This window comes from Scatophagus argus, chromosome 3, assembly GCF_020382885.2.
Source record: "Scatophagus argus isolate fScaArg1 chromosome 3, fScaArg1.pri, whole genome shotgun sequence".
Classification (NCBI taxonomy): domain Eukaryota; kingdom Metazoa; phylum Chordata; class Actinopteri; family Scatophagidae; genus Scatophagus; species Scatophagus argus.
Genome location: NC_058495.1, coordinates 5,429,108 through 5,456,086, shown reverse-complemented (window position 1 = coordinate 5,456,086; position 26,979 = coordinate 5,429,108). Strand labels below are relative to the sequence as shown.

Genomic DNA, 26,979 nt, shown 5'->3' with positions numbered 1-26,979 from the left:
CATATTTCCATGGACATGTGGTGAAATCGATGTCTTGTACATTTAATAAGTTAGTCCGGACCAGTGGTCAGAGCTCGTTTGTGATTTCCAGGCCCAGATCCTCTTGGGGTGGAAGGAGGGAGGACAGCGTATGAAGCTCCCATTTGACAGGCTCTATTTTCACATAAAAAGAGTTGCAGGAAATCACAGATATACAAGGCTGAGCAAAGGAGACATCACAGAGAAGACATTACCTTTTAAGGCACTGTGGTGGTGATGATGAGGACCAAAGCATACTCTGTGTGTACGTGTGTGTGTGTGTGCATGTAAGACAGAGAGAAAAAAAGCCAAAGAAAGGAACAAGGCCACATAGTATGTCGATATTACCAGTTTAATCTGCTTCTAGTGATGATATAGGTCAGACAAATAATTGATGTGACATTGAAGCAGAAAATGATCTTTGAACGTGTGAACTTAAAAGTTCTGCATTCCGACAGTTCAGCTTATTGCTATTTGACATTTGGATGACACAGGGTGAGACACTTTGCATGTGATGCACCAGCTGAAGCTACTTTGATGTCTACATAACTGCAGCAAGATGAGAATTAAAACAGTTAAAACTTTCAGCTGCTGCAAAGTTGTTTTTTTTTTCTTTTTTTTTTTTTTTGCTCCACTTTGTACTAACTTAGTGGAAAAACCACCGTGTGAACATCACAAGGAGGAACCAGCCCAATGCAGACTTTACATACAGTACATACAACAGGTTGGCACGTCTGAATACATATGATGATTGCTCAAGTGCAGTGCAGTTTAACACACAGTGATAAATACATCCCCTTTTGTAAAGCTAACTACACTCAGAATGAGACTATTTTTTGAACTTCCATCACGGGTCAGACAGCATCACGTAACGGCAGGTGTCTTCACCTGTGCAGCAGAGGCAACAGATCACACTCATATCGTACTTTTTCTCCCTCACATCAGTGTTTTTCCCCAGTGCAACATTTAGTGTGCCATTGCTCTTTGAGAGCAGCGTGTTTGGACTGTGCGCACTGACTCCTCACCGACATCTTTGAGCTGCTAAGTTACAGTCTTACTAAGAGAGACAGTTTGAGCAGAGGAGCCTGACACATCTCGTATTCAGTGGTTGGCAGGACTAGCCATCCACCTGGGTATGAATCCTAAAGTATTCCATAAGTGACTGAGAAACCAGCGCTAAAAGATGTGCACCACTCAGCAGAACACTTCGGTCTAGTTTTAGGATTCTCATAAATACTGAGGAAGCTGTCCTGGTCCATATATGAATAAATTCTTAAACAGAGAAGTGTCCCTCATTATGGGAAGCGGTGGAGGGAGTAAAAGATGACTCAAAAACTGTCATGTCTCGCTTAGCGAAAATCTACTGTTAAATGAGTTTTCTCTGTAAAAACGGAGTAGTTTTGTTAGAAAACGCCCTTAGGCACTACTGAATACATTCTTCGTGATTTGATGCATTTCTTTTGTCAAGGCCACCCTGCAGCTTTTCTACCTGAACAAGAACCAGAGTGTGCTGACACTGATTCTGTTGTAGCAATACATTTCCAACTTGGTTCATGTTTCATAAATTTTATTTCATCGTTTTATTTTTCACTTGAGAGTTTTTCAGGTACTTGCTGAGCGTTTAGGCTGCCATTATGGTGTCTGTTAAACCATCCCACATGCCAATATATGAACAAAAATCTAACATTTTTTGGCATATTCATAAATGCACTTAATGTAAAGCTGCTTATTTGTGTTAATTTCCTATCTCAGTGGTACCACATCAAGTTAAGAACAGTTGTATGATGTATGTATGTACAGTTATTTTCAGAATGAAGTATTGTTCATACAAACAGTTTTGTCTCCAGCTTTTATTGGCTTTATTCATTGGAAAGAGATGTTTAGACAAATCAAGAGATACATTACATGCTCTTAATGTCTTCCCAAGTTCATTTAATTAGAATAAAAATCACACAGTGTTATCGCTTCTCTTTGTTTTTCAGCTTATGATAAATGTTGTTTTGAGTGACTCAATACTAGGGGCGATTCTGGGATCAGACGTTTATGGGGTGCTGAGCAACCATGCATAAAAAATTCTGTTGCAAATGAATTTTTTTTTAAAATCAGTTCAGTTCCCATTTTCATCTACAACGATCATGACTTCTCGATTTGTCTAGTCTATCTTTCTGCTCTCTGTCCTCTTTCTCTCTGTCCTTCTCTCTCTCTCTTTGTACTGGCTATCACATACAAACGCATTTTATAAAACTAGAAAATGACATAATTTGATAATCAGAACAGTAAACATAAGAGGAGTTTGGGGAGAACCCATAATTGATAACAGTTTATTAGCATAGTGCTTTAAATGAAATCACCGTGGAGTCCACTGCAGTGAATGTGGACAAAGCAGTAGTCCATGTTCTCCCCTGCTTCTAACTCTCTCTCTCTCTCTCTCCTCTGTTCTGCTCTGCGTGTGTGTGTGTGTGTGTGTGTGTGTGTGTGTGTGTGTGTGTGTGTGTGGAGGGCTAACAATAAGCCCCGCCAATGACAAGGGGAGATCAGAGAAATAACCGTAAAAGACAGCAAAAAGTCATACAGATTGTTACATAGAGCTTAAATGAAATGAGTGCAAAGAAATTAAATAAATAGCAAATAATATACATATATATATATATATATAATATTTTATTTCTTTAAGGGTAGAGAGAAAATAACAAAGACAATTATAATAATGAATGAATGAATGTATGAATTTGATTATTATTTTTGAGGGTGCTGAGATGAAATTTAGGTGTGCTTGAGCACCACTGAAGGTAGTCTTAAAATTACTTATGGTCGGTAGCTCTGCTGTGAACTAGATCAGCTTGTTCTAGCAGAGGTGTTTTTGCAGAGACAAAAAAAATTCTCTGTGTTCTTATGCTGACAGGTGTAATTGTTTGAGAGCTCCGTGAGCTGACAGAAACTAATCACTGATATCAAAACTTTGGCGCTTCACCCTAATAGACAGAACAACATAGCATCATTGTTACTTTAATGGTGAGCATCACATATATGACACAAAACTTGCATGAAATACTTTTGAGTTGCAATAAGCCACAGATAACTCCTTTGTATTCTGCTGAATAGCTGTTATTTTGACCGCTTACAAAGAAAATGTCATGCAGAACGTGAAGGCCATGGCTCCCAGACCATTTCAGCCAGTATCAGCCAGTTAACACCTTAGCCAGACTTAAAGGTCACCTCCCTTACAGATCTCCTCATGCATATTCATTCCTGCTTCTCTTCTCTTTGCTGAGCGAGAGTTTGAGCATTTCTTTTATCTCTTCGTTCCTTTCCCTTAACTTGAGGAAAGCAGCCACTACTTCATATCCTCCTTCGTCAGGGTCCTCTGTTCTCATCTCAGCTCCTTATCCAGCCAGTTCCTCCAAGGAGGCTGAGTTAGCACCCCTGGATAGTAAAATGCCTATTTGGCCTCCAGGAAGAGCAACGTGAGGAGAACGGCACTGAAAATGAACATCCAAGATGGCTGGCAAAGCGATCTACTCAAAGTCCTCTCTCTGCCCTCAACATTACTTTAGCACCAGCAAACCATCCCCTAATTAGCAACTTATCTATTATGTATGAGCCTCTAATGCATCTGTAGGAATAACTACATGACCATGTCTGCGTGGGAATTTGTGGGCTTGGATGGATATACTCAGTCATGCTGTATCAACCATGCATGCACTGATCATTGCACAGCTACATGTGCATGTCCACGTTCAATGTGTATGTTCCCATCATGTTTGCATGCATGTGGTTCTAAGCTGTTGGACATTGTGGTGTGCATTAGTATCTGGCGCTGCCCAGCTCATTAAAAGCACCCTACACTCAAACCACGGGCAAGAACAGAACAGTAGTGGATTATCTCATGAAAAATGTAGGGGAGCAGCAGCCTTATCTCTCGGGCCCTGTGCTGGGGTGGTTTGTGTGCTGCTACAGCTCTTTGATGTAGTCCATTGATCTCCCCTTGCTGACATGTTCTCCCAGGCCCATGGCTGCACCAGCCGGAGGGGTGATTAGCCTTATTAGTGTAATGTACTGGAGTAAAGGGCTTTAGAGGTGGAAAGGATGGAGGAGAGATTGGAGGAGGAGGAAAAGAGGGAAAGAGAGAGATGTTTGGCCATTGCAGAAGATGATGATCAAGCTCTTGCACATAAGTTTCTCAGCCTGTAATTAAAGTGAGGGAGCGAGAGAGGAAGGGAGGAGGTCAGCTGCAGCAATATGAGCCGCTTTGTGACTGGGTTGGGTTAAAGTGCAGCACTGCAGTCCTTTGTTGTGCTGCATGCTTCAGTGACGTGATTTATCGTCTGTCTCAGAGGATGAGTGCTACTGTAGAATGCAGAATTGGTTTTGACTTTCAAGGAGGGGTCGAGGGGATTTGGCTTTGTTTATGCTGAACTGAACTCAGATAAACATGGAAGCATGGTGGGTTTTGGCTTAGCTGCCAGCTGGTGCTTCGTAGGGCAGCGTGCTACAGCAGACATCATTTAATATGAGGAGAGAGGTCAGCAGAAGTAAACCAAATAAACAACAGCAGAACACCATAGGGGTTTACAAGCAGACCCATGCTTATGTCAGTGTTACTTTGGCAGTGGACAGGAATAAACATTTGGATAAACTGTGTCACGAGTATCACGTATTACAGAGATAAGCTGTTAATTGCCAATTTAAGAAGATTATTTTAAATAACTCACCCTGAACCTGCACTTTTTCACTCAAGTCAAAACCCAGTTTCCTGTGGGCCATCACGAAGCCGACCACTCCTTCCCATCATGATTTTCCCATCATTCACTGCACAACTACATAGACAATGAATGTGATTTACTGCCGTACATTACACTGGCAATCAAGCCAGAGTAGCTGGTCTTAGTGAATTCCATTAAAGCGCTTTGGTTACAGTGAGAAAGCTGAGCAGTTCAATATCCCTGCTCCATCAGCCATTGTGAAAATACACATGTGCTTCACTGTGGAGAGGGTGGCTTGAGAGAGAGCAGAGGCTTTAATGGAAGCAGAGGTTGTTTGCGGTCATGGTGAGAGTAAACAGTCTGGAGGGGGTGGAAGGATACTGATGTTTGACACCAACCACTGATGAGTCCTATCGTCCTTTACTCCTTTCTTCTGCTGTCATCTCCTTCCTCTTCTTCCACCGCCATGTTTTTTGGCAGCAGCTTGGGGCTCTGCTTGTGTGTGTGCCGTGTCCGACGAGCAGACGAGGCCACACCACAGTGCCAACAGGAGGGCTGCTTCAGGCAGCAGAGGGAGGGAGACCATGTCTGTAAGACTAATGTAGCCTGTCGCTCATACCTTTGGCTTCTTCACCAAAGTCAGCCTCAGGCTCAATCACCCGCACGTTGCAGCAAAGCTGGCACCTCTTTCCAAACATCTGAATTGTTGCACGTGTGAGAAAAGAAGCCTTCAGCGCTGGTAACATCCAAAAATTGGGGTGAGATATCATTATGTGCTGTGGTTAAAACATTCTTTTTGGCAACACTTTCTTGGTGAATAAAGACTCTTCATTAATAGATTATAAGCATATTTATTCAAATTTACAGCACAATGTGCACAGGTTTTTGACCAGGAGTGGAGCTATGGAAGCATGTTTCAAAGAGTCGATCCCTACGCATATCTATTTGAATCAGAATAAGAGAATCAGCACTAAAGAAGCTGTTGGACAGTTTTCAAGGCTTCCAGATCAATAACAGCTCCATTCATAGACATTGCTTCAGTCGTTTCTTTCAGTCACATACCCACACATTCCTCTGTCGAGGTCATGGGACTGCTTGGTTGTAGGATCATGGGAAGATTTCATCTGACTTTTGTCACATTTTTCAAATCTTTCAGCTGTTTCACAGACAACTTTGTAATGGTTCATTTCTTGACCATAGAGTTTGGGAGGAGCTCTAACTCATTTAAAAAATACATCCCATGAACCAGTAGATTACTCCAGTAGGGGCACTTAGGCTTTCAGTACTCCTTTAAACACAGTCTTGATGGGGAGTTTGAACGTGAATTCTGCAAGCCTATTTTTAGCCCTTAACAATGAGTCTCATTCTGTAACAAAACAGTCTGTACGCACACCATGCAAAGAGAACATCTGCTGTTGTGTTGTCATTAAATGCAATATGTTTTTCCAAATATAATTTCTGGAAGAAAACATGTTTTATCCTGGCCCGTGCATTATTATCAGCCCCCTGTAACTGCTTTATGTGCTGCTGTTTAAAGTCTCACTTTCTCTGTCTGCACTCGTTCTCTCAACCACAAATTCAGAGATGATGACACAGTGTTAGAATAAAACAAGTCTTCTTCTTTCAGTTGTTTTCACTCTTTCTCTTTGTACAGTCATGCCCCCAGTGCACACAAAAACACACACACACACAGCTTGTCGCCCATGTTGCTTTATCACCAATAGACCGTGAAGAGAGACCTTTTTTTTAATGAACACAGTAAACAGTAACAGGACGACAATCTGTCTCTGCTGGGGACCTTTTCTTTTTCCAGCAGGCTGTCAGGCTCTTGCTGTATCACACCTCAATAATCTCAGGTCAATTGCTTTGACCACAACACCTGCTGGCTGCAAGACTGCCTGCTATCATTTTAATGGATCGCCACTCTAGATACACTTTAATTATGTGTCACTCCTGACACGTTGCACAGAATGTCAGTCTTTTTAAATGGTTTAAGTGTAAGATAAGCAGGAAGTTGAAACATTATTTCTTCCTTCTGCTCTTTAAATCTGCATCTGACCGATAGCGCGGGGAGTAAACATTTGCTAAATCGTGACATCTTGTTTCTTCTCCCGCAGCTATTTTCTCAGAGAGCAGCCAAGGTTTTGCTGTGACAACATGACAAGCTGTGTCATGGCCCTGTAGCAAGCCATGAGTTACACACACACTCATGAGGACACCGACATGCAGATGACACATGTTAAAAATACACACACACACACTACATGCATGCACAGGGAAGATGCACACAGATAAATGCACACAAAGACAGAACCAAATCAGTGTTTGGCTCCTCATTCCCCAAGCTGCAGACCAGCATCACATACCAGCTTCCAGTACCACACAGCCTCAAGTGTCGGTGACACAAATCAGGCACCGTGGCAAGCCCATCTTTCTGCCAGCATCGGTACAACAGTGGATGATCTTTTGCTCTGAACTCAGCTAGTCTGTTCCCCCTTCTAGTCCCCTTTTGTCCCTGCTGTAAGACTGCCGGGAGGCACTTCAATCCAACAAAGTACACCGTCCCCACTCAGGAGCACTTACTCATTTGGTTTTATTGTTAGCTAGTCCATGTTTGTTGTTGGAACCACTGCTGGGTAACAAAGGTTCAAGTGCCAATAATCTGTTTTATTTAAAGTCTGACGAATACATGAGACGACAGTGTGGATATTTGATTTTAACAGTATCTTGTGCTCAATATTTACTTCCACTTTCCCTTTCTGTTTTATATTTATAAGGGGTTTACTGGATGTTTTAATGCTGCACCATCAACAGTAAGTCAACTGTAAAAAGACAGAGGTCTGGTTTATGAGATGTGATGTCTAATGAATCCTGAAGCTGTTTACATGCTGTCGGGTGGTGAACACAATGGCCAAAGTGGAAGATATCTGAAGTGCCTCAGAGGAAATTTACTGTTCTAACATCAAAGACAAACACTGAAGGGGCAGGATGTCTTGACAACAGCACATTATCATTTGTCCCTGAACAGTGCTCAAAAATCATTCAGCCATAGCTCAACGACAGCATTCTTCCCATGTCAGAGTTTGCGTGTTAGTGGCGCTGTGGAGTAATGAGTGGCTAATGCCGAAGTTGGGTTTTTGTGTGGAGACGAAGAGTTGACATAAGGGGACAGTCTGTGTTATGTTGATATGCTCCCATATCGTATTTCTGCCTGCGTGAATGGCTGTCATCCAAGGCAGATCAGGAAGACTAATTCAAAGGGCTTACGCATGCTTAACAACACTCTGCTTGGTTTCAGCCGTTTATTTACACACTGCATCTGTGTGCATAAAACTCTCTTTTTCTTTTTTCTAACCGACCTTCTCATTGGAAATGTTTTTGACACAGACAAAGTGGTTCTCTTAACCATTTTGCATCGCTTTTTTATTCATAGTTATTAGGGTGAAAAAGACCTTTTACATTTATACATTTTGGATTTTTGTGTAGAGCGATGAGTGAGCTGGAAAGTCCCGCTGAAGGACACTTGAGTCAAACACATTGTCCATGGTGGAAATCAAAATTGTGCATATTTTCATGAGCGGATGTCTGCAGAATACTGTTGAAGAGCACCTACAACTACATTAACACTCTAAGGAGAGTCAAACATTAGACTTCTGTTAAGTAAAATGGAGTATGTGAAGAGCAAGTAGCATTCTGCCTGTTTGGCTTATTAACACAGTTATACCTCATCATAAGTTCAATAAGATGCAAATAACACTTCCAACTTTGGTTGCCGGATCACAGGACTAAACTAAGCTAAGCTATGCAAACCAAAACCAAAAAAACAAACAAACAAACAAATAATAAAAAAAAAAACCCTAAAACAAAACATCTGAATGCACACTAAAAAATGTTTGATAAAATTTACAACTGAAATTAAGAGTTGAGATTTAAAGTTTGATTAGTCATATTAAAAGTGAATATGTTCTGTTTTTACACCCAACACAGTAGAAATACCAAAAGGGCGGCTGAATTGGAGGCACACATCAAAACTCTTCTTCATGACTGTGTAACCTTGAATATTTTGGGCCTGTGAAGCCTTGCGCAGTGACTTTGATAGATTCTGAAGGTGTGAATTGGACTTTTAAAGCGATGCCGCAGCAGGAAGTGATAAACGAGCCTGTATGACATGCAACACCCCAGGGAAAATCACTTCTTTAATTGCAGAGAGGGAGAGCTGTGCTGGCATGCTAAAACCTGAGTGGTGTTGATTGCACAAAACACTGCATGCAATCATGTGACACAGAGATCATTATCTTAGTGTATTAGAATTAATTATAACCAGCAAAATTCATTATGGTCTTGCATAAGGTGGCTAAAGAACTGGAATAAATCCAAAAAAAACCAAAACAAAACAAATCCTCGACATAATCTTAATCAATCATAATCTTCCTGTGCTGTATTCACTCCTCTGTGATCCCTGTTGACTTTCTTGTACTTTGTGTAGTGATGTCCTCCACTTGTCATTTCCCTTGAAATTGAAAGAAGCTGTGCTAAAGTTGTGCTGGATGGATGGAAGAGGAGAGCTGTGGATAGAAAGGGAGGGGTTGTGGCCGGAGAGTGTCCTGGCAGGGGAGGACAGCGATTTGGCAGTATCGGCGTTGAGCTGCCTCGCTCTGATCCCCTCTCTCTAATTCTGTCTTCCCACAACAGAAAGCACCCAGCTCTAGTCTTCCATCCATTATGCATGGGTGAGCTTTATTGCATTATGTTTTTTTAGGCTAACACACTTAGCAAGCTTGTAGCATGCACAACCCCTTTCCACCATTTCAGTGAATAATTCAAGGCCAGGGCATTAGGCTTGGAATAGAGGAGCTTAATCAAAGGCTACAGCTTTCAGTGTAGCTCAGCGCCGCCCCATTGGCAGTTCTAACCTCAAGCTTGGCACAACACAGATTTTAAATAGGAAGTTGAATTATCAGGCCAGAGACAGACTTTAGAGAACTGTGTGAGCTTGAAGAGACTCTCGAGATTGTAATGCTATTCATAAATCTTACATTCAACAAACCTCCTTAGCTTCTATTGTGAGCAGTCAGGACACCTTGTACTGTACAAGCTGTTGCTGAAGTTTGCAATTCAGCTCAGCACCATCCTCTTTCTGTTTCAACTTAGGCTAATCCACAATTCTGATTTACACTGTTTTTTTTTTTTCCTGAAGATCATTTGCCCATGAGCACTCTGTGGGAATATTTGCCTACCATTGTGGATTTTTGAATATTATTTGGCTTCATTTCATCTCTGTTCATACAGCTTCTGGCCTGTGGAACATAATGTTGCTGTGAGATGAAAAAGTTGAATTTTTAAAATGTCAGCTTTTCAGGAACTTTTAAGGTCTGCCTGCGCAATTCTCATATTGTAAAGCTTTCTTTTTTAATCCATATAAAAATGTTTTTACAAGCTCTCAAGGCGTGAAAATTTCCACACCTATACGGTAAACCTTCAGGACAAGTCAAAATACATCAAAACGCAAAACTGCATTAAAGGCACATTTTCTAGAACAGCAGCCATATATGCTGACATTTGTCATTTCATTTGACCCAATCTGGCTCACACCACTGCTTTATATACAGCTCATACAAAGAGTGTGAAGGGCTCACATATTTACACAGCTACACACAGCAGACCACCCGCAGTGGGAAAGTAAGCAGCTCTTACTTACTAGGATTCTGTTAGTTATTCACTTCCCTCAGTCTCTTCCCTCGACCTCATAACCTCCATCCAACATCATAAATTGCACAAACAAGAATTTCTTGTTTTTTTCTCTCCTTTCTAGCTCTCTTACTTTAGTTTTGCTCCAAACCTTTATAAACTAGTCTGTTTCTAAATGTATGTATTTTTTCATTATATTTTCCTATTTTCATCCATGTCCCTCCTCCTCCTCTGTATATTTATTCTCGAACCTTGCCCTCGATTCTGCCTGACTTTATCCCTCTCCACCTGCGTCTGTCTTGTCTTGCTGTATTTCTCTATTTCTTTCACTTTTCTGTTTCTCCCCCTCTTGTGTCTTCTTTTCTCCATTGATTTCTCTCCCCTCTCTCTCTTGCGATTTCTCTCTCTCTCTCTCTCTCTCTCTCTCTCTCTTTCTCCCATATAAAATGCATCCAGGCTTCCCTCGGGGGCTAATCCTGTTGGAAATGTTTCAGGGAAAGCGGATTATCTGTCGGAGCGGCATGATTTTTGGAGAAAGTTCACTCACACTTGATTAAATTAATCATTGTCCTCCAAAACCCCTTATGGTCTTTCCTTGTGGATATTGGTAGAGATAAATAACTGTCCTCAAACAGCATAATTCAGCTCTAATTGATTTGGGGTGATGCGATCTTTTTAGGTGGTGAGGTGGGTCGTGTGGTCCAAGCTGTTGAACCACAGAGAGTGGGTGGCAGAACTGTTTAGTGACTATTGGAAAGCTTTTGTGGGCACAGAGACCATTTTAATCTGGCACTTTGCAGGTCGATGCAAAATCTTTGACACCTTGATTTATCCTCGCTTTTTAATTCACCATTGGATTGCTTGAAGGTGGCCCCAGTGTGCTTTTGTTGGAGCTAGACAGAGAGTAATGCGTGATTTGGTCTATGCTTTCATAATTTATATGGAGGTGTCAGCACGCGTCATGCTGCCACCGCGGAGATTTGCTGCAGAACACATTAGAGGGAGGAATTAGTGTGTAAATACAGGTGCGTGTGTGTGCGCATGCAAGTGTGCGTGTGCATGGGCACGCTTGTGGCCAGCAGGCAATTGTTAGTTTGTTGTTTATAGCCCATGAAGAGCGGTGTGGTCAATGAAGCTTCACAGGTGGATAGGATGCAACATAACCTTGAAATGACTATAAACTTTCCACTTCTTTGCCTACAGCCATCCCTCCCACCCTCCCATAATCTCTCTCTCTCTCTCTCTGTCGCTTTCTCTCCCACACTCCTTCAAGCCAACACCACCCTTTCAAAGGAAAGCCTGCCGAGGCTCCATTTAACAAGAATATCCCCTCATTACACAACTGCAAAACCTTAAAAGTTACCATCCGCTAAGTGGTTTAATTTAAGGCAATGAAAAATTCCCTTTCAAAGGAAATAATTACAGCTGGTTCTTCAGGGGGGCATGTAGCATCAGTGTTTATGGAGGATAATTACTATGCAGAGCAATTACTCTACAGCAACAATTGGTAGCTTTACCCCACATGAGTATGGGGATTAGAGCTGTGATCATTCTGGGTGTCGAGCTCTTGTCTGGGTACGATTTATTGGAAAAGTCCAAGGTCTGGAGTGAATCAGCACTGAGGATTCGGCTGTCTGCCTTTTGTGCACCAAATCCATAGTACAAGAAAAGTGTGTGTGCACCTGTGTTTGCATTGCAAACGATGCAGATGTAAATTGACTGTTGCTGAAGATATCTGCTGATCTTAAAATATGGAATTTTTTGAATATTCTAATTCTAATTCTGTAAATTATTTATAATCTGTCATTTATAAATCATCTATAGTTTTCATTTATTATTATTTATTTACATATTAATTTGTTAATTTGGTAGAATTTCATTTTATTTAAAGTAACAGTGTCCTAATAATTTCAGATTATATAAACATTATGTATATTGTAAATGTAAAAATTAGTTGGTTTCAGTTTATTTGTTAATGTGGACCTCATGTTGAGTGTCTGTTTCCATTGTGACAATTAATAGGTAAAAAAATAAAAATCAGCAGAATACAACAGAAGAGAGGCATGTCTGAAAATCTGTTTTTGTGTACAAGCCATGGCTTGGAAAATACTGATTATATCTTTTTCTTTTTTTTTTTTTGCATTCATAGCCTTTGCATGTAAGTGTGGATGTGTTTGCATGCATGAGAGTGTCTCCGCCATGTTTGTCATGCATCCGTCGCTGTCTGAAATACAGCAGGCCCTAACATCCTTACTCCGTGTCTCCCCGGAGATTCATCACGTTACATCATGATCCACTTGTTCAGCAGACATCCTGCCTGAGATGCCTTTCAGGTTTGACTCCTCAGGTCTGGATACCATAGTCTGTCTGTTACATAATTTGTCTGCAGGAAATATGTAGTCTCTGTCTTTTTTTTTTTTTTTTTTTTTTTTTTTTTCACCCCTGCTGCTTTCAACTCTGCTCAGATACCTGAGGTTGTCTGTCTTCTAGAATCAATGTATCCTTTGGCAGATTTCACTGTGGACTATTGAGAAGGGATTCAGACTTCAATGGATTTGCATGATTTTTGAACTGGGCCATGTGCAAATGGGGGGAGAAAGAAAAAATAGATTCTGATGTCTTGTGCACAGCCACTGCTTTAGAGAGGTTATGAAAACACATTGTTTCTACCTCACAGGCCGCTGCTACAAAACAGCTCATCTGCGGTTTGTGTATGGATTTTTTACGGATGTGTATGGGCAGATGCTTCACACACAGTCTATGCTACATATATTTATAGTAGTATAGTATCTCGACAGGAGCGATATTTATTGTTGGTTTTGGGATGTTGGTGAGACAAAACAAGCAATTTGAGGACAGACATTTTTTGTTATTATCTGGCAGTTTATAGTTTGACTGATTAATTGATTCGTCTGAGAAATTATCAATTAAACACTAATGGAAAATATTTATGTTGGCTACATTGACATGAGCTGCAGATAAGCCAAAATAGTTTACACAGCAGTAAAATACAGTAATAAATATTTAATGAGCTACATTGTTTGGTTATTTGAGTACGACTGTTTAATTTCTAAAGACGTTACTTTTCATTTACTTTTCACATTTACTGTTCTTGACATCTTTGTTGATAAAGTTTATTGATGCACTATAAGCTATCCTGTCTCGGACATCTTTGTCACAGTTCTTTGAGAGTTCTCTCTCTGTGTGATATATTTGAGTTAGAATTTTTATAATAATCAAATATCACTCTGAGCTTGTTGGGACATGAAAAGCTCTCTCTTCCCCTTTTTTGGCCGACAACCTATGTGAGATTATTAACAGGTCACAGCACGCACCTGAGCCAGGTTCTCATAGGTTCATCATGGGATTGTCAACATCCCCAGCCGCAGCTAACAGCTTCTCCTCTCTTGCCCTTCTCCTATGTTCCCTCCTCTTCCATTCAACTCCAGGCTGTGCTGACTCACTCTCCCTTCTGTCCTGACAGCACTGGAGTGTGTCTGAGAGCTAACTTTCCCCTAAGCCACAGACTTGTCAAAGCTTACCCTTCATGCTTGTCTCCATTGACTTCTCACCCAGTAAGTGTCAACACAACTGGCAGAAATCCCACAGTCTATGCAACAGACTCGGTCCATCTCTGGCCACTCCAGCCCCTTTGCCAACCCACCCCTGCCCACCCTCGCCCCCATGTGACTGATTTCCTGGCGCTCCTCGTCAGAAACGTGAAGTCTCTCCCATGTCCCATAACTTGAGAGGCAGTTCAAGAACCTATAATGCAGGCAGCAGAACAGCCCTGTGTTATGCTGCAGGCTGATTGGATTTTTGAGACCTTTCATCATTCTTTCGTCAGTCTTTTGATTTCTTGCCACTGTTTTTTCTTTCTCTGGTCCTTCCCTTCTCTTGGTATGATTATTATTGTATCAATGATTTTGTTTGACCAGTAAAGAAGATGAGAATACGAACAAGCAAGTTTTCAGTTTGATGTCAAATTTGATAAATACCAACATTTGTTCAGGTTTGATACTCAAACCCGAGCCTCACCTATCTGAGATGCCTCTAAAACAAACGGTTAGCGCTAATACTACTGTATGTCTGCACAGTCACCAGGTAACGTATACATATATACATACACATATACAAAAATACATACATCATATGCAAGCAAAATTTCTGGCTGGAGGACTTGAGATAGTCTGGCAAATCCAGCAATGTGGCTGCTTTTCGGTTCAAAGAAACTCTTTTTCAGAGAGCCACCAACACAGCCTCTATCCCCCAGCACCTAAATCCCGCAATCCCTTAAACTCCCTCAGCCTTTTGCCAATTAGAAGTGCCACACATTGTGTTTCCAACCGTTTCCCTGCAGACTCCTCTGCTGTAAATGGTAGTTACAGCCAGTATGGCCTCACGGTGGTGGTGAGCAGTTAATCCCTGACTGCAGATACACAAACACACCTCCACAGTTTAATCAGCACAGGCTGTTTTCACCTGTGACAACATTTCTGTGTCACTTTTTCGTTTGGTTTGTGTAATATCCTGGCATGATGCCGACACGTTGTCCTTCCATTCACAGTGCAGGAGGTCAAAGTTTAAATAAAAGCATCGTAATAATGGGGGAAAGGGGGAATAGGCTGCAAAATGCTTACAAGGCTTGGCGCAAAGCATTGTTGCACTTTAGTTATTTTCCTGGTATCTGAGCTGATGTAATCTGGGTGTCCTGTCATGAACACCGTGGGGATGTATTTTTTGCTGTCCTTTTTATTACTTGTATTGATATAAATGGCTCTAAGGGTCCTCTCAGTCAGCAGGATTAGAGCCCAGGATTAAGATTCTGTACAGTGAGTGAGTGGGTGTGCAGTGAGCGAGGTGAGTTATTGGAATTGCCATCATTATCCTCTGGATATCTCATCATGAACTTCTCACCTCAGTGCTCCTTCAGTCACACCGTATGCTGCATTTGCTGAATACACACATCTGCACAAATTGCACAAGTGCAGATGTTGCAGATGTGCCACTTTTCACTGTGTGCTTGCTGAAGTATTGCAGCACTTTTTTTTTACCCCTCCTTTTCTGATTATTATCTAAAAATGTTCTTCCCTCTTAAGAAAAATTGCACTTTGACTTTATCTTATGTGGTTAATTGCGTGAAGTGGGGTGAGTACACACTGTAAAACCATAATCATATCATTCGAGTAAGTTGTTGTAGAGTGCATTTCCTGTAGTGTGCTTGGAACTGTGGCAGGGCTGCTTTTGTCCTCTAAAGCTGAGGCTCTTGACCTGGGGTTTTGGATTGTTACAAAGGGTGAAGAGGTGAATCTGAGGTTTCACAAGACTACCTAGGTTTAACAAAACAAAAATGAAATAGTTTTCTTTTTTCACACTGTATATTTTAACTCTAACACCTTCCACTCTTCTGGGAAGGCTTTCCACAAGATTTTGGAGTGTTTCAGTGGGAAATTTTTACCCATTCATGCAGTAGAGCATTTGTGAGGTCAGACACTGATGTTAGACTAAAAGGCCTGGCTTGCCATCTCTTTTCCAGTTTGGCCCAAATATGTTGGATGGGGTTGAGGTCAGGGCTCTGTGTGGGCCAGTCAAGTTCTTCCACACCAAACTCATCCAGTCATGTCTCTATGGACTTTGCTTTGTGCACTGGGGCACAGTCATGCTGGAATAGAAAAGGACTTTCTCCAAACTGGCACCACAAAGTTAGAATCATAGCATTGTCCAAAATGCCTTGGTATGCTGAAGCATTAAGATTTCATTTTACTGGAAGTAAGGTGCTAAGCCCAATTCATGAAAAAGAGCACCATAAATCCATCCATGGTCTGTCTGGATACTTTTGTCCATATAGTGTATCTCAAAAAGGTATAAAACAGAAAATCATGCACTGATTAAGACTTCAATCTATGAGTTGCCAGATTGAAGTCTGTGGGTCACAAGTTGACATTGGTTGGAATGAAGGGGTTGCAAGCAAAAAAAAAAGATTGGAAACTACTGCTCTTGTGCCTTATTTTTTGAATGTGGTCAGTGGTACATTTAAGGGTAGAGGATTTACCAGAATCTTTGGATTAAATAACTATTACTCACTTTATTCCAAAAGTTACAAAGTTTTCCTTTAAGTTTTCCTTTAAAACTAATCTGTTAGATTTCAGCATTCACAAATATCCAAGCATGTGTTCTAACTGATATACATAATCCCTATTGTATTGTCTATTGAGTAACTTGTGGATGTGGATGAATGTGTGTGTGTAAGAGGTGAAACGTATGTGTGCATCGTGCTATCTTAGCACAAAGCACTTTCATAAGATGCCCTGTTGCCCCTAGGATGCTCTTTGCTCACTCAACAATAAAATGCCTGGTATTGGAAGTGATGGACTGGCATTTCAGCCTGCACAGAAATGATGAACCTCGCCTTCCACCAGAAGTTCTGTAGATAAAAGAGAGCGGAAGAGGAGTCTTAGCCTGGAGAGTTGAATTAAGCAGTGAGCTGCCCCTTTTATTGAGTCTTTGTATGATGACAAACGCTTCAGGTTGACTTGTCCTTCAGTACAGACCTTGGCAAGATACTTTTAATGATAGCACTCCAGTAATCTACATAATGGAGGACTAGAGAGTGCTGAGTGTCACACAGATTCTCACTCTCTCTGCTCTGGCACACACACACACACACACACACACACACACACACAGACAACATCTTGCTCTCTTTCTCTTTCTTCCTCTGCAAAATCTGGTGAGGCGGCTGCTGTCTCGAAACAACAAGGCTAGCACATCTCATCACCACAGCAACAATTATGGTTCTATTTCAAGCTTATCTTTGCCTGGGTGTGCATGTTGTTGAATTAATAATAATATGATGCTCCACTGTCAATCTGCCAGTAAATTCCACACAGAAACAGAGAAATGGCGAATTCCTTGATTCCCGTCCTCTGCCCTGTGATGGCCTGCATTAACAAGGACTTTGTCGTTTGACTCCTGTCTGCCGCCTCTAAGGAAGATGACTGCGATAGTCCATATTTCTCTCATCATTCTTTGACGGATGGGAGGATTAATGGCAAAGCCGCAGACTGCGTCACTCGACAGTTGGCTAAGAATGACTCAGCCTTTTTTAGTCCATTGTAGACTCATTAAAGATCAAAAGGAATGCCTGCTGCGGCCAGTATTTGAAATAATGCAAAGAAGACAGTAAACAGCATTTAAAGTGGTCCTTTGTGGAGCATGTTTCAGGTCTTGTTACTGCGTTACCCACTTAGAGTGCTTGGTAGTGCTTCCCAGCACACATTATGAGATACTTGTGTTTACAGTGCCTTGGTGTGACATTTTAAAGAGAAAAACAGACTGTGCCATTAGGTCTGAGGTAGATGTAAGTGGTGGTGGGAGATTAGGAACCAGGCTTTTGTCTCGTGTTCCTGACTGCCTGAGCATGTTGGTCTGCTTCCACCTCATTTCAGTGGCTAATATGCTCCCTTTCTTACTGTTTTTTCCCACTCTCTATAATTGAATACGTCTGGCCGGGTTTTTTGCTTCACAAAAAACATGACTTCACTTTTATGGAGACATGATTTGACAGCAGTCTTGGGATTAGACACTCCCACAAGCAAAGAACAACACAGCTCACTTGAGTCACACTTGTTTTTTTAGATATAACTTGAAAATTCCTTTCTCTCTAGCAGGAACAGTGTTTGCATGCATTTGTGCTGGATGTGGTTTTGCATGTGAGACAGGTAAGAGTGGAGAGAGCGGGTTAGTAAGAAATGCACACCGGGTTACACCACAGGATGGGCATCACTAGAAGGTAAAAAAAAAGAACTCGGGTTGGAATAAAAAAATGAATGGATCTGATTCCTTTCTTTGGGGACAGTAAAGAAATACGAGTGCTCTGATGATTCAAGACTGTCAAGATTCAGTTCAGATTTCAGTTTTCAATTTCAATTATTTGAAATACAAAACAACGCGTAAAGTACCAGATGGACAGGTTTTTGAACAGAGAAAAAAATACTGGTGGTGATATGTGTCGATGAAACACGCTGATAAAATCCAAAATATGAAAATGTTTATCTTGCTCTCAAGTTCAATGTGAATCTAACAGAAGAAGCCTGTTAGCCTCAACTTTTTTATTTTTAGCCACACAACTGACAGAAATAACTATATGACAGCTTGCCGTGATATTTTGTACGGGCATTCGTGGTGGTCAGAGGATGAATCCTCTTGAATCTTGTGGTTCCCTGACTGTTTCCTGTGGTGTAATGTTTCACATTTGGGTTTTTGAGTGAAATGTCTTGTGCCAGGATGACTTGTAAGCTGATTACTTGATTGATTTTGGCTTTTCATCCAGGGCCAACAGCATGTCAACATTTTGAAGCATTTAAAGCATTTCCTGGTTTTTGCTTCGTGATCAAATACCTGGTGGTGATAAACATCACTTCTGCTAAACACCAGCATGTTAGCATTGTCACTGTGAGCATGCTGCTGTTAGCATTCAGCTCAAAGCACCATTTGAGCTAAAAAATTGACCTCTGAGGGCCGCTGGCATGGCCTAATTGGAAACTACAAAAATGCTCCTCAGCCCCTTTATAGTTACAAGTTTACACCAGCTGATAAAAATCCAGCTTAGTCACACGTCAGGGGTGTGAGGTGAGTGAAACTGTTCACACACACACACACAGAGAGAGTAAGGGAGAGCAAAGTTCAGCGTGATGCAAACTTTGGATGGATGGATAATGCTCTGTTATTATGAGGTTTTTCAGACGTGTTGTCTGAGCCAGATGCTAAGAGGGGACCCACATGGGATGTAAAGTGTATGTGTGTGTGTCTGTGAGTTCATTCTCCAGCTGTCTCATTCTGCACAGACCACATTAATGATAGAACAGAGGCATGGGCCATAGACTGCTCATTAAAGAGAGAGTGGAGGAAGAAATGAAGAAGAGCCAGGCTGTAGAGGAGTATGAGGCAGCGAAAAGAGAGAACTAGAACTAGAACAGGAGTCTGAAGATTTAATAAAACAAAAAAGTGAAAGTATACAAAAGCAGCACAGAGTAGAGCAATAACATGACTCAGCACCTGCAGAAACACTCCTTCCTGTCAACACCTCTTCTCGCACTTTCTTCTTCCTTCCTTTCTCTTTCCTGCTGTCTCTCTGGGACCAGAACTTCTTTTCTTTCGCATTATCACAGTGGCTCTGCGGCTCTGGCACTAATGCTGTTGATGCTGCTGTTAATTCGCACACCGCAGCTCACCCACACCCCTGCTGTTCTGCTGAGTTGGGCTGATCTCGACTTTAACTCGCAGGAGGAAGGTCATCTTTCCATCTCCTAAGTGGTGATGGACAGAGGGGAGGGGAGAGTGTGGGGGGAGGGCACAGGACAGGAGAAGGGAGCATATGGTTAGTTAACTTAAATGCGGAGGCAGATGTCTCTCTGTGTACTTGTGAAATCAGTGGGCTGGAAAATGTGTCATGCTATGATCATATGAACAAATAATTGTAGTTTTTACTGTCCAGGGCCTGTGGTTCTGATATATACACATGTCATGCAGTGTTGGTTGCCTTTTGTTACGATAAAAGAGAGTAAATACATGGTTGAAACAGTCAAACAATACAATAAATCTCAGATTATCTTCACTCCAAAATGTTGGAGGTTTGTGGCCGTTGCTTGCAGTCTGGAAAAATATTTTCATTAAGGTGCAACAGTAACACACACTCCTTGTGTACACACTATCTTTGTCTGCGTGTCTCTCAAAGATACACATTTCGAAATAATAATTGAAATAATTGCTTTGGAATTTTTTAATTTGCTGAAGTCATGCCAACATCAAGAACACATAAAATCTAATCACCTTGCCTTGGATTTTGATTGGGTCTTGTTTTTTTTCCTCCTCTTTTGAGTTCATCCTTTAAAGCCGCTTATGCCAGACCTTTGGCCCGCTGCTAAAATGAGGTGAAATGACAGAGTGCGCAGAGAGAGGTTTGGGCATGTGAGAACACTGCCTGTTTAACTTTGCATAGCTCTGTGGCCAGCCATCCAAGCAGGCAGACTAGAAACACAGCTACACAGTGGGCCATCGGGTGAGTTGCTCCACTCCTCTGATGCAGAATCTTCCAGCTGTAGTAACACTCCACATGCCAGTTATATAAGTGAAGAGAATTCATGTGACGTTACTGCGTGAGGTGTGAGATTATAAGCTAGGCTTATGGCGCAACACTCACACTCTTTGCTTCTCTGAGCAGAGTTGGTGAGATGCCCCATGATTCCAATCTCACAAACAGCTGACTGGAAAACTAGCCCTGCTGTAAACTTGCTACCTGCTGCCCCTAGGCAATTTTGTCCCCTGAAATGGCCGCAGGAAGCGGCAAGGTTAGAGCTAGATGGAGGAGGTTTGGTGGGTGGGGGGCAGGGGGTTGGTGCTGTCAGGCCAGGAGAGTGATGAGAGGAGCCAAATCAGAGGTCTTGCAGGTGTTGGTGCCTTAGCGGTCACCGTTTGACAGAGTGCCACAGGGGAAGAAGAGAGCCTGATGAAGAGGATGTTGGTGACCTGTCATACACCACATGATGGATGGAGAGGGAGGCCAAGATTTGAGGAGCTACTGTAGCATCTGTCTGCCTGCAAGTATGGGTGAAGCAGAGCATTAGAGAGAGCGATTTAAAAGCACAGAGTGTAAGAAATACCTCAGGGTAAAATCTCAGAATGTAGTGAATGCAGAAAACCAGAAACGTACAAAGAGACAGAACAGGGGAAAAAAGTCTAAAAATATAGCTGCTGTTTCTGGTAACTCTTTACAGGGCTCAGATTAGGTTGGGTTAGCCCCTTTCATACCCAACCATGATACTATCACCTGTTACCAATGAACTTGTTTATTTATCACTACTGGATTACAAATTTGATGTAGTTTCAACATATATAGTAAATATCCCATATCTAATTGAAGCGAAGAAGATGTTTAAATATTAAGACATATTTCCATTGTTTCATTAACATTTTCATTTGCAATGTACCAAATTCAGTATTATATATTTGTTATTTTTGATACTTTGAAAGTAGAATTTACAGTCGGAATCGTATGATTGCATGGGTTCTTTGTTGTTTTTCTGGGCAAATACTGATTATTTGTAATTAAGGATATTGATGGAGAAGATTAACCGATTGTGTGTCATGACTGAGATTGACTGATTGAGTACATTCTGTATTGTAGTTAAGTACAATTTTGAGATACATATACTTAACTTGAGTATTTCTATTTACTGCTGCTTTATACTCTCACTACATTTTGTGCATTTTTTGGATAACCAATCACTAGTTCAGTTTTCAGAGGCTGTCACATGTGATGTACAGCCAGTCAGAGAGAATACAGAGTGGTACAGAAAGGCTGCACTGGAGCCAAAAGCACTATTTTAAAATTTACTGATTTGACAATCTGACCAAAAACACTGATTCTGGCTACTGGAAAATACTTAATATCTGTTCTAGTAATCAGCCGTGATAACAACCGGTCTATTCCTAATTTATAATGAACTCCTGTGGGTCTGCACAGACTTTCTTGAAGTCCCATGTGTATCTATTAGAGAGAAAAAATAAAGGAGGATGTTCAGTCAAATAAACATGTTACATGTAAGAAACAGATATTGCAGTTTTTTGTACACAGATTTCAAGGTTACACATGCACCCTATTGCTTTCTGTATTTCTTTGGGCAAAATATGTAGAATTCCTGCATTTGGGTTCTCTAAGAGATGACCTAGTACACTGAGAAAGGTGTCAGAAAGCAGACCTGATGACATATTCCCTGTTCGGGGGACTGCTAATTAAGTGACAGTCGTGACAGCAGAGATAATGACCTCCCAGTGGATGTTCCACGCTGCCTCAGGGAGAATGCCTCAATTGGAGAATGTTGCAGTGGACATCAGGGATTTGTTTGCACATTGTGTTTAGGAAAAGACCTGGCAAGAAAAAAACTAAATTTTCAAATGAACACCAATAGACATCACCAATAGGCATTTTGGAAAATATCCTGCTATGCTTTCATGCTGAGAGTTACATTGGAAAACTATTGCTCTTTCATGTCTGTAAGGTCAGTATAAAGCTACTGCCAGCACACTGTTAGCTTAGCTTAACATAACGAGTGGATACGGGGAAATTCATCACTAGAGGCCAAGAAATAGTGTGTCACAAATAGCCCCGCATGTATGTCCTCTTTATGGTTTATTAGTTGTATGGATTTAACTATTAAGATCAATTGTGTTATTAAGTGAGCTTTTGAGGTGCTAGTAAACACCTGGTTAGCTAGTTCCCCCTGTTTCCAACCTGTGCTAAGCTCCAATAAAAGACTGGTTGGCTACTGAAAATAGCCTCATCTTAACCTTGCACTTAAAGCTGATTTTTATTTTGCAACTTACGTCTCAGCAAGAAAATGAAAAAGCCAAATTGATTTGAAATTGTTGAACTGTTTATTTGTTTCTTGGTGGCTCATGCTGTGAGTTTAAATTTATTCTGCAATCCAGTGATTCTGTCAGAATTAGATAATTGGTTAGAATGTGCAGTGTTGCTGAAAAGCAATCTGATTGATTTGTGCCAATAACATAAAATCAATCCGTTTAAATCTCTTCTCGGTGAGTGCGGGAAATATTAGAAATCAAATGATTGATTTAGAAGTAGATTAGGAAAACAGAGGGAAAGTTGGAGTACCAACTAAAAGATAAAATGACACAACACTTTATCACAAATGAACTTATGAAATGAACAAACATTGCTAATATAAGGTGGGAGATTTCTTTCCTTCCTTCATTGCTTACAGAGATCTCAGTATTTTATTTTAAAAGTGACATGATGTGTTTTCAGTCTTATGATGGGGATCTGATTTTCACAAAGTGAATGAGTGCATTATTTCATAACATGTTGGACTTGAAGTTCACAGAACAAATCTCAGATGCATGACATGTGCTTATGTGTGAGAGATAGTTATGTTTCTAGCTTGGAGTGTTAATCTAATTCTGTGGCTTCTGAGTGAGGTGTTGGTCTAAGTGAGGATGTTAACAGCCTGTCGCTTCACTAGGGGTGCCAGGCACTGCATCCGTCGCTGCAGATATGTTCTCTGAGCCTCCACTCTTTGAGAGGAGGAGTACTGCTGATGCTAGGTGAAATGGCATCATGGTGCTGAAGGATTGCAGTGGGTGACCTTGCTCATTTCTGACACATCTTCTGCCATCACTTCATGCAAAATGACAAGGAAGCAGAGGACAGCAGGGAATGTATGTCCATTTGATTAGTCTTATCTCATCCGATTTTGAGAATACATAAGGATACAAGCTCATGCTATTAATGACAGGAAATAAATTAATTTAGTAACTTTCTGCCATTGCAATTACTACAAGCAGAAATTTTAAAAGTTGAGATTATGATATTCACTCGTTAAGAGACAGTTACTGTACAGTGCATCTTCCTGGCTGGCTGTAGAGAAATAAACAACATACAAGTGAGTGGATGGCTGATTGGGCACAATAGAGCTCATTGAGTCACTGAAAAATGAGGTCTGCTACAACAGCAGTGTTATCTGTTGGGAGGAGAAATGAGCAACTCTGATGTGACAGTCTCACTAACAGTCTCTGACAGGACCCAGGAAGCCACAAAGACTCCACTGTAGCACTGTACTTGTACCACAATGAACAGATCAGAGCAGTTTCTGTGTGTGTGCTTGCTTTTTATCTTTTATTTAGCCAGTGAAGTGTGACTGAGCATGCTCGCTCTACTGTCTTACAGTCAGACACCATCCACACCTGGTAGCTCTGCTGTACAGCCACAAACATGCTGGGGAGTGTTGGTTTTTGAGGAATGATGTTAGTTGATGTTAGATATTAGTTACAGAGAGCACATGACTACTTCAAAAAGATTTTATCATGTTATCACACTTTCATCATCAAAGAGAGCGTTTCATCACCACAAATGCAAGGTTTTTGGCTTACAATTAAGGGTTTAATATGTAGAGTAATATTTGATGTGAATGGCTCATGCTAAATGAGATTATGAGAACAGGAGAATATCAAAAACTAGTCATGTTTATTTGCAAAACCCAAAGCTCTCACATCCAAAGTCTCAGTGGGCTCAAGTCTCAAGCTCTCAAACAATAGTAGCTGAAACGGAATTCCTAGACCAAAAAGAAAACACCTCAGGAAGCAAAGATTCCAGAGCAAGAAAGGAAAAAGTCATTTACAAAAAAAGTAACCATGTCATTCAAAAGATATAGATTCAAACCGTTACCAGCTAGCATATTCACTTTTCACTCTCATTTTCAGTCGCACCCTTACTTCCCTTTCCCCTTGCTTCGCTTTGCCATGGCTCAGGATTTGTTATTTTCTATTTTCACCCTCATATCTGAGGCTGAAATATTTGCAAGAGTCAGGAAAGTCAAGAAAGAATGAGAAAAAGGCTTCTTTCACTCATGTATTTGAAATATCTTATCTTCTGTATGCCTCTCTTTGAAATAAGTGTAACGTGAGGGTTCGTTGGTGGTTAATGGATCATCACTCTTAATAAAATGAGACAGCAGGATGGAGATGGATTTCTTCCTTAACAGTGCTTTTACTCCGCATGCCAGCAAGTCGCAACCCGTACCGCCACAACACTTCCTGACACTCTCTGTCACATGACTAAAACTGACTAACCAGATTCCAAAAGGAATGACCAATGAAAAAAAAGGTCAATGTAAAAGAATTAAACAAAGGTAGATTCAGCGATGCTTGTAAATATGTAAATAATAACTCTGCAAACATAAAAGTGTAAATAATTACTTTACTGCAGTAAATATATTTTAACAGTTATAAAACTATATAAAACCGACTTTATTTCATGAATTTACTACTAAAGATGAATGAATGCATCTGCACTTCTTAACCTTCCATAGGTATTAAATCCTCTTGCTGCTGCTATTACCGACTATTATTGTTGCCACATTCACTGCAAATACCATACTTCAGTATATGCATCGCCCAAAATGCTGGAATTGTGTTCCTTTAAGACAAGGCCATTTTACTGATTTGAGGCTAACTGTGTGGAATGCTCATTTGGAAGCCGCGCTGCTAGTTCAGAAAACATATGGAGCATATGTAGTTTGTCAAAACAGGCTTGTTTCCTTATTAAATCCCTTGCGTGGGGGCTGAATTTGAACAAAAAGGATGTTCTGGGACAGTTTTGCGATGAAGTTGCCAGATTGGACCTTGGTTCCCCAGCCTCAGTCCGTTTGTCTGCTAGACCAGCTGTGATGCAGCCCTCTTTGGAGATGCAGACTGAGAACATGCAACCTTTATTCTGAAAAGCCAGGCCCGCCGAGATGACTGCTCCTAAAACAGCGTCAGATGGCAGGGAGGAGTGTGGACATGAGGGGCATTTTGATGTGAGTCAACAACAGCCTCCAAAACTTGAAGTGAGAGTAAGTTTAGAACACAAAATAATAGGACTGCTGTAGTGTCACAATAATGGCCCATGTTGGTTTCTGTCATGAGCTGAGCAGGAAAAGAGGATTTGAGGGTTGAGAAAGCTTGCTGAAGTATTCCCAGAGCTCATCATTATTCTATCACCCCTCTGAGTCAAGTACATCTCCCCTCTCTATTAGTACATACAGTAGTTCTACAGTAGCAAGATCTCATCTTTAGTCCTGCTGATTGGTATTCATAGCAATGCGGAGAAGACTCATGCTGAGCAGAGTTTGGTCTGTGTGTGCAACAGAGAGGGAGAGAGAGGTGGGGAGAAAATAGAAGAGAAATGGGAAAAAGTGATTACTTCTCTGTAGTCAAACTGTTTTAAAGCCTACTCTCTCCTTTCTGTCAAGAGATGAGGCTCACGCTGAAGTTGAGGGCAGACAGACACCGAAGATCTCTTCCTGTTTTCCAAACTCCTCATCATGTTCTTTCAGAGAAAAACTTTTTTCCCTGCTTGTTTGTGAAGTCTTCCTCTGCCTCAAACTTTGCATGAACTTCCTTTGTTTTTACAAAGGCTTCTGGGAGTTGAGAGCAAAGGCGAAATCTTTTCAGATTTTCTTATGAAAATCTCTGGTGCCTCACTTTTGAGGTTGTGGCATTGCGCATCTTTGGTGAAAAGTTTTTGAGGCTTGTTGAAACTGTAAAGTCAGTCAAGCGTGAACATGGCATCCATCATCTGTCACTTAGCAGTTTGGATTTCAGTTTTGTTGCTTCAGATGAATGAAGGCAGTGATGACAATGAATTCATCTCAGTCCAGTTTGTTCTTGGTATTTTTAACAAACTGTCTTCACTCAAAACAATAATCGGAAAATCAGTCAAGTACAGCTTTTCTCTCCTTTTTTCACAAGTTTTTCTAGGACAAATATACCTCTACAACCTCTTTCGGGGGTCGAAATCCATTTAACTCTAATGATTGAAGTGGATTTAACAGAAGAGATCACAGTTTAAAAATCTGTTTTACCATCATCCTCCCCCTCAGCTACAGTCTGACCCTCAGTGATCAAACTGGAATTAAAAGGTGAATCAACAAGGATTCAAGCACTCAGCTAGAAATGGGTGTTATACGTGTTGTCCATATATCAAACTTTATTTGTAATGCCGTGGATATTG

General features: G+C 41.0%; 1 protein-coding gene across 4 annotated transcripts in view; it reads left to right on the top strand.

Moving 5' to 3' along the window:
* Positions 1-26,979, top strand: part of LOC124055765 (membrane-associated guanylate kinase, WW and PDZ domain-containing protein 3) — a 117,811-nt gene that overhangs the window by 49,702 nt on the left and 41,130 nt on the right. The gene's annotated exons all lie outside the window — the stretch shown is intronic.